General features: G+C 50.0%; 1 protein-coding gene across 2 annotated transcripts in view; it reads right to left on the reverse strand.

Annotated features, from left to right (window-relative positions):
* The window catches only part of Rassf4 (Ras association domain family member 4), a 36408-nt gene extending 35631 nt beyond the window's left edge, over positions 1-777 (reverse strand). For both annotated transcript variants that reach the window (XM_013352874.2, XM_005365071.3), the window contains exon 1: positions 697-777. The gene's annotated coding sequence lies outside the window, so the exon portion shown is untranslated. The remainder of the gene's footprint in view (positions 1-696) is intronic.
* Between the last annotated feature and the right edge of the window lie 7199 nt (positions 778-7976).

The raw sequence follows: 7976 nt of genomic DNA on the forward strand, positions 1-7976 counted from the left end.
GTCTACCCAGGGGGCCTGTTCCACCCCCCACCCCACCCCCCGGGGGCCGCCGCCGCTTGATTTATGCAAGGCTTGGCATGGAATACAGGCTTCATGAGTGCTCTACAGCCACTCTACCAGCTGAGCAGGAGCCCCAGCCTCTGTAACGTGTCTACCCTCGGTTTCACATTTGAAAGAGGGGGGTGGGGGGTGGGGGGGTAAAGAAAGCAATACTGTGGCGCACAGTGAGGAGTGAATGTCAGATTGTGTTAAAACCCTTTGCTCACGGTCAACCGTCTCAGACAGCAACTAAGTAACAAGTGCCTTGGTGAGCTATCATCCTATCCTTGGCTTTCCATCTGTGAAATCAGATAGTCCGGCTGGAAGCCCTCTTCCCGCCTCTAAGACTACGTCTCTAGGAGACTGGCTGAGAGGAGGGAAGACGTGAGCACAGCTGTAGCCGGCAGTTTGGTTCACGTGTCCTGCTAAGATTTAGCCCCTAAAGTGCCTTATCCTAGGAGATGTTAGGCACAGTGCCTCTCTCAGCCCTAGCTGGAAGCCCGCAGTGCGCCAGGCTGGCAGGGGGAGGAGACTCGCGCACCGCGGCCAAAGGGCACAAGTGCTCAGGCTCTAGCACGCTCTGCCTGATCGCCGCCCGAGTCGAGGGTGAAGTGGACCGAGGACATCCATTACCTCTGCAGCCTGGGTATCACTCACCGTCCAGTCATCGCGCGGTCCAGAGGCCACCAGCAAGGATGTCCCTCCGCCTGCACCAGAGTTGTGCCTGCACCCGGCTCCAGAGCCCCGCCTCTGTTGTCGGGGGTCAGGTTCGCCCCTGTCCGCCCTAGACACACCTCTTCCCGCCCCTGGACACGCCCCTATCCGCCCTGGGCACGCCCCTTCTCCCTAGTCAATAGTGCATCAGTCCATCTCCTCCCTCCTGAGTGCTTGCTTCTGTTACCCCCGATTTCCATGGACACCAGCAAGCGCTCCGCAAGTCACTTAAGTTCCCAATCCTCGGGGGGCACCTCAGGAGGCAAAGAGACAGCAGCCGGATTGAGCCCTAGGGGCTAGCCAGTCTACAGGAGGAGGCCAGGGATCCTGGGTAAAGCATACCCTTGGGTTTCAACAAAGGCCTGTGCGCAAGCGCTGCAATTACAACTGTGTGCATCCTGTGTGTGTGTGTGTGTGTGTGTGTGTGTGTGTGTGTGTGTGTATTTGAGTGCGTGTGTGAAGCCCACATTTATTGTCTAGATGGCACCTGTAAGCAAAGACGTGGCTTCTCAGAAAGCTCCATTAAGAAATCTGAGCTGGTGAATCTAAAAAGTTACTTCTTCTCCCCTGCCCTGTCTTCTGAGTAAGGATTTGAGGGTAGGGTACTGGGGTGCAGGACTGTGGGGCCGGGGAGCTTTGTAGGCTCTGTTTTATGTCACTGTTCCCAGTCCTGACCTCAGGACCTCTTGACTGCCCCTGCAACGTAAATCAGCTAAACTCAGCCCTTGGTTTCCAATCCTCTTAGGGTCACATGGCCATTTTAGAGTACGATGTGGATCATCTAAATGTATAAGGTGTTCGAAAAGCTCGGGATTTGAGTCCTGGGACCCAGATTCAGCGGATTTTGCTCGTTATGGCTGGGACGGTGAGCATAGTGCCGGCACTTTGTCCTTTTTTTCCTGCTCGGTGGACTCTCCCTGTCCACGCCCCTACCTCAAGGGGCTAAAGGTAATCAGCCCAAGTCTAGCTCCAGCTCAGCCTTTGTTTGTATTCTATGAGAATGACCTGTTCTCTGCTAACTCAGGGTTCCTGTGGTTGCTGGCCTATTGGAATACACATTTCTTTCCACAGTCTGAATGCTGGGCATCATTAGAACTGAGACCAATATTTGGGTGCTTCTAAAAGCTTTCGCAAACCAAATACAAAAAATTACACCATAACTCCTAACTTCTCCAGTCCGTTCCCGCCCACATGAGGAAGTAAACGGCGAGCATTTACTCCCTGGGGCTCTCTAGCATGAGTCACGTGAATCACGTTCTCTGCACCAGTGCCTGCTGCTGTCTCACCTAGTTGGGACTCGTTATACATTTGATGTGCGGTGTGGGTCTGGTCTCCTGTGGCTCCTCAGCCCTCAGCGACATTGACCACTGCCTCTATTTCCCAGAGTAGGAGGGGCTGCCCTGCTGCCCAGTGTTGGCTGCCTCTCACTTCTGATGAGCACTGTGATTCCTGACAGTTGCCTTACTAAATGCCCACTGTCTTGTTTGAAAAAGGGAGGGAAGAAGGGAAGGAGAAGGAGGGGAGGAGAGACAGTGGAGAGAAGCCTGATTATTAGAACCAGCTGGTCCCTAGTGTCTGATCGTGGCTGCCTGTATTTTTCATGCTATGCTCACAACTCACAAGAGGATGGTATGCCTAGAATTTAAACAGGTAACTGATAAATTACCAGTGTACAATACACATTGTAAGCTGTATTTTGTCAAACTTCTGCTTCGCTCTTTATGCTCCAGCAGTGTGTATTAGACTGAGATACAAATTGAGTATGAGTGGGAAAAAATGAAAACAGCACGTCTCTATCCATCTTGACAATCCTCACCATGGCTTTCTTAGGGCTTTTTGAGAAGTGGCCCTCAGACTCACTTCTGGGCACAGAGAGGTGAAAGAATTCGTGGAAGAAGGGATTAGAGGGGAAGGTGGAGAAACTTTAGTTTTCTTAGTGGAAAGAAGAGCTGTCTCCCTCCTTGACTCATGTGGATGTAATATACAATGTCTGGAACCCTGGCAGCCAATTTGAGATCATGACACAATATGTCCACATTCTAAAGCTAGTGGATTATAAAGGGAAAAGGAGCCTCGGTCTTTATTAAAGGTCTTGGAGTTTCTGTACTGTCTTCAATAAGTCTTGGCAGCAATGATGGTGCAATGTGTGTAAACATGGGCCGGTGTGACAATTCTTTGTCAGTCAATCTTGCTTCCTTAGCTTCCTCCTGTCCTTCCTCTGTCTGGTCTGGTCACACTGAACGTGTCTCTCGGTCTTTGTACTTGGTGTTCCTAAGTCTCTTCTCCAGACACTGCCAGGCTGAGTCCTCACCGTGCCCTTTGGGCTTTTACTCAGCTCATTGTCTTTTCCAGATCTTTCCTGCCCCAATATGTCCCTCCCAACCCATTCATTACCCCTCCGTGTGTTCCATGTCTTCATCTTGTGCTTCTTAACTGAGGGACACTCTTCCCTCAGCTGGTGAACACTGGGCTGTCATGGTGCCCAATGTGCTATTGGGTTTTTCTCCCTTAGCCAGATTCAGAAAGATACAGACTCTCAGAGGCCCTAGCCTCATTTCTAAGTGAGACATGAATAATATAGGATTGGAGTTCAACTTCTGGTGGCCCTATATTGAGAGGTGCGTTTGTGCCTCCAGGAATGAGGCTAGAAGGACCTCTTCCAGTCTCAGGGGCTGAGGCCTCACAGAAATCTTCAGCACCACAGCCAAGGGGCCTTTGAGGCGCTCCTGTAGGGAACTGAGCCCTGTTCAGGATGGGAGGCCTATTCTTAGAGCATGTGGCCACCAGGATATCTTTAGGAAGTGTGACGATTTTCTTACCAATCCAGGATGATTTGTAGGGCCTGTGAAAAGGCAATGGCCCAGTCTTTCACACAGGAGCCAGGAAGAAAGAACTTGATTTACAAGTGGAGCATTTAAGCCACCAGGGAAGGGCTAAAACCCACAACATGGTATAAGGTGAGGCTGCCCCCCCCCCAGGGCCTCCCCTGCTCTAGGCTGGCTGGAGACATCTTGGCAGCAGGTTCTGTTCTAAAGTCACTGGTGAATTACCTTTGTCCTTTTTGCAGGAGTTCATGTGCTGAGATAGAGTTTAGATGGACACATGGATCCTAAAACAGGCTAGTAGGGCTTTCGTATTAATAATATTTAGATGGAAACCACTTTATCTTTTCATTTAGGCATTTAATTCCACATTTATTGCATGTGGGATGTGGGTGTAGGTGTTCACTCATAAAGATGCATGGTCTACCACACACCCATGGAGGTCAGAGGACAACAGACAGGAGTTGGTTCTCTCCATCACATGGGTCTCAGAGCTTAGGTCAGGAGGCTCAGTGGCAGCCCCTTCCCTTCTGAACCTTCTTGCCCACTCAGCCTCCTTTGGTGAGACCAGGTCTCATGTAGCCCAGGCTGGCCTGGAACTCATTTTGACCATGTAGCAGAGTATGGTCCTCTTGCCTCCACCTTCCACGTGCTGGGATGACAGGTGTGTATCGCTGTGCTTGGCTCTGAGCACCGTTTTCAAGGCCATTCGCTTAGAAAAATAAATTGGATTTTTGAATTAAAATCAGTGACTGATTTTCTAGGGCCCTCGGCATGGCTTTGTGCAACCCTCGCCGCTTCATCATCTCCAACACGAGATTCCAAACAAATGCCTTTTCTGAGCAATCGCTCAAGAACTTAGTGTGATTCCAAGGAGACTTCTGTGGTTGGTGACCATGCCTGATCTGCCGGCGAACCAGTCACACATCACTGGTGCTCTGTGCTTGGGTGTGGGCCCTCAGTAATGAGGGCATCGGAAGCTCTGACTGTGCCCTTCGGTTTCAGGTAATGCTCCGAAATTCTGCACACCCCCCCCCCCTTTCTGTGACACATGGTTCTCACCAGCTCCGTTTGTTAAAGTGCGAATACCAACTCTGGGCTAATATAAGAGACTCTCGCCCCATATCAGAACCAGGCTGGGAATGAGCATAAATTTTAATGGCGTCTGCTGCACAACTGTCTTCTCGTTAAATGCGCATGTGCTTGACTGGATGATGCTTTTTTCCTTACCATAATGCTTTGGGAATGCCTTTGTACCCCTAAGTGCTAGCACAGGGTTTCCCAGGAGCCTTTACTAGGGCACGTGGCCGGAAACGCTGCTGAGACTTGCTTTAGAGCAGAAAGAACTGGGTGGCTTGAGCCCTTCCGCCATGTAGTCCTGGGGGAAGGGAGCAAGTCTGGAACTAACAGCTGCTCCCAAAACCTGTGGAGGATGGGCTGGCCTGAAGTCACCTTCAGATGCCACCTTATCAGCTGCTCACCTTTCTTGCCTTCTGATCTTCCTGATACTGGAAAGGCAGCACATCCAGGGAGAGAGTGGCTCCATCCAAGTGTACAAATTAGAAGGTTGAGGAAGGATACCATAGTTTTCCTGAGGCTTCCCTGCCTTAGAAGCCCTTGCCCCAAACCATCTGAGACCTCCCCTCCTAACCACCCCCTCACACTTGGGCTACTTCACCAGGCATCCACACTTCCGCCCCTTCAACTCCCTGACTGGGCTCCTGGATGGCTCAGGCATTGGGAAGCTACTATTATCTACATTGCTATTGCTGTGAACTGCTGTATCATAAAAAGAAAATGCAATGGCGCAGCCCTGCAGGGCTCCCCAGCATGCTGCGTTTCAGCTGAACTATCATTTGAGTGGCGGAAGAAAGAGACTTCATGTTGTTCCGTATTTCTATTCCTTCTATAAACCACTGGGCTCAGGGAGCCGCAGGTAACAGTTCAAGGGCAGGAAGGTTTATAGAAGGATGCTGTGCCTCATAGACATCTTCAGAGAGGGTTGACGAGCAGCACCCCACAAAGAGCCTGGTGTTGCCTGGGAGCCCTAGTTCCTGAGAACAGTGAGCTGCTACCAGAGAGACACAGGTCTTCCCTCAAATCAGGATGTGAAGCCGCCAGAGGAAGCAGAGACCTCCCAGAGGGAGAGACACAGAGCCTCAGGGAGCACTCACACACACACAAGGGCCATCTGTCCAGCTCTGAGTGTCTCTAACACAGAGCGTCCTGGGGGATTCACTAAAATTAAGAGTCATCTGAGGAATGCAAAACATTCCTGGGGCCAGGGGCAGGCTGGCCTCTAGTCTGTGGCCTTGACACGAGAGCTTTGTGACTAAAAGAAATAAAAGATGCTTCAGTTGAGCTGAGCTCCCCTGGCTGGCGCTGAAGCCCACCCCACAAGTTGCCTTTTGAGTCTTTGGATTCCAAAGACTTGCGTGTTGGGAGAAGACGGGAGTCATAGACTTGCTAGACTTCTAATGCTTTGTCTCTGTTTTGGAACGGGCACTGGCTTTTCATCCCAGAAGTACTCTTGGCGAAAAGGATAACCCTTGTCATTACAGCTGTGAGAGCAGAATGACCAGGGTGTTCATTAGGATTCCCCAGAGAAACAGTACCGATAAGACATGTATACAGCCGGTGGCTGGTGGGTGTCTGAGTCCTCTACACTGACCATCTGGAGTTCAAACATAACAGGAGATGCACTGCAACTTTGTGTGTTGAACTCTATAGGATTTCCTCTGTTATTAGTCCCTGTGCTTTACAGTGTGAGAATTACTCACATTGTCGTCACACTGTTCTAGGGAATAAGATCATTCAAAGTATATGGAAGCATGCACGTGACTTACACCACGCCATTTCATTACGGGTCTTGAGTATCTGCATATTTGGACTGGAACCAATTGCCCAAGAAAGTGGCTCAGGAGATTATGAGTTGATGTTAGGCAGGACCCACAGGTTGGAGATTAAGATAAGGGCGAGTTTGTAGTCTGAAGTCTGCCCTCCAGTGAGCTGAGAATTTAGCAGACTACAGAGCAAAACGGCTGGTGGACATGTTTGTGCCATAAAACCTCAGTCAGAAGACCACAAACTGATCAAGTGAGGCCCCACCCACATCACAGAGGCCAGCCTCCCTATCCAAGGGTCTATTAAGTTATATGTTAATATCACTTAAAATACCTTCGCTATAGCAACTAGATAGGCATTTGATCCAACAGGTGGGCCTCTAGGCCCATAGGCTAGCCAAGCTGCTACTTGAAATAAGCCATTAGCCATCATAGGCAGTGGTGATCAATGCTGGCCTGTGACCAATAGCCACATTGCGTCACCTCCTCATGAGGACAGTCTCCATGTAGAGTGTGAGCTCCTAACAGGCCTTCCAGGGCTCCAGGATGGAGCCAGCTTCTTTTCCTTGTATGTTGGCTAGAGTCTCACTATGTAGCTCAAGTTGTCCTTGAACTCACCACATGTAGCTGGGATTTCATGCTTTAATGTACCTGTGTTGCCGGTGGCAGGCAATTCAGAAGACTTTCGCTCCTCCTCGGCCTCATGAGTCTACAGTAGGGATTGCCAAATGCTTTCTGTGAAGGGGCAATAGAACTGTGTTCCCATTTTCAAGGCACCGCATACCTATTGCAGTCACTCAAGCGTAAGTAACCATAGATTACAAGGCAATGAATGGGTGTTGCTTTGACAATAAAACTTTATAAAACAAACAGAAAGACTGATTCTTTCCATTTTTCTCTCTGCCAACCCTTTGAAGGGACACATAAGCTGCACAGTGGCTTAAGATTCTTTTGGCATAAAGAAACAAAACAAAGAAGACTTTATTATCTCAAGTAACGAAAAGCCCAGATATTGACAATCTGATATCTCCAAGTCATCTTTGGAGACCATAGTCTGTTCGCCATCTTCAGTGTTTTGGTTCTGCGACTCCTGCTGCTTGCCAAAGGCTTCTGAACTTCTGGAAGATGCATTCGCATTTGGGAGGGGGGGGCACGGGGAGACAAGCAGGGAAATGCCATAACAATGTTCCTGTTAGCACTCAGGACATCCTTCCAGAAATTTTCTCTCATTGCCATTGGCCAGAGCCAGGGATGATGGCTCACCAAGGCTGGGTGAAGGCCATATCTGTCCAAGGGGCAGGAAGGTGTGTGCGTGGTGAAACTTGAGACTCCATAGGTAGCAAAACAGTTCAAGGGAAGAAGCCCAGCTGGAGGCAAGGCTGGGAATCATGTTGTGCTGAGCAAGGAGGTGGTGAGGAGAGAAAGAAACTGGCTGGACAGACAGAAGTCTCCAAAGATACTCCTTTTGCAGATCACCAGGCCCAAGGACCATGGCTCTAGGGAACTGAGAGACTCCTTGCTAGAGAAAGGCAGTAAGACCATGGGGCACTGAGAGCCA

Source organism: Microtus ochrogaster, unplaced genomic scaffold (assembly GCF_000317375.1).
Source record: "Microtus ochrogaster isolate Prairie Vole_2 unplaced genomic scaffold, MicOch1.0 UNK1, whole genome shotgun sequence".
Lineage (NCBI taxonomy): Eukaryota > Metazoa > Chordata > Mammalia > Rodentia > Cricetidae > Microtus > Microtus ochrogaster.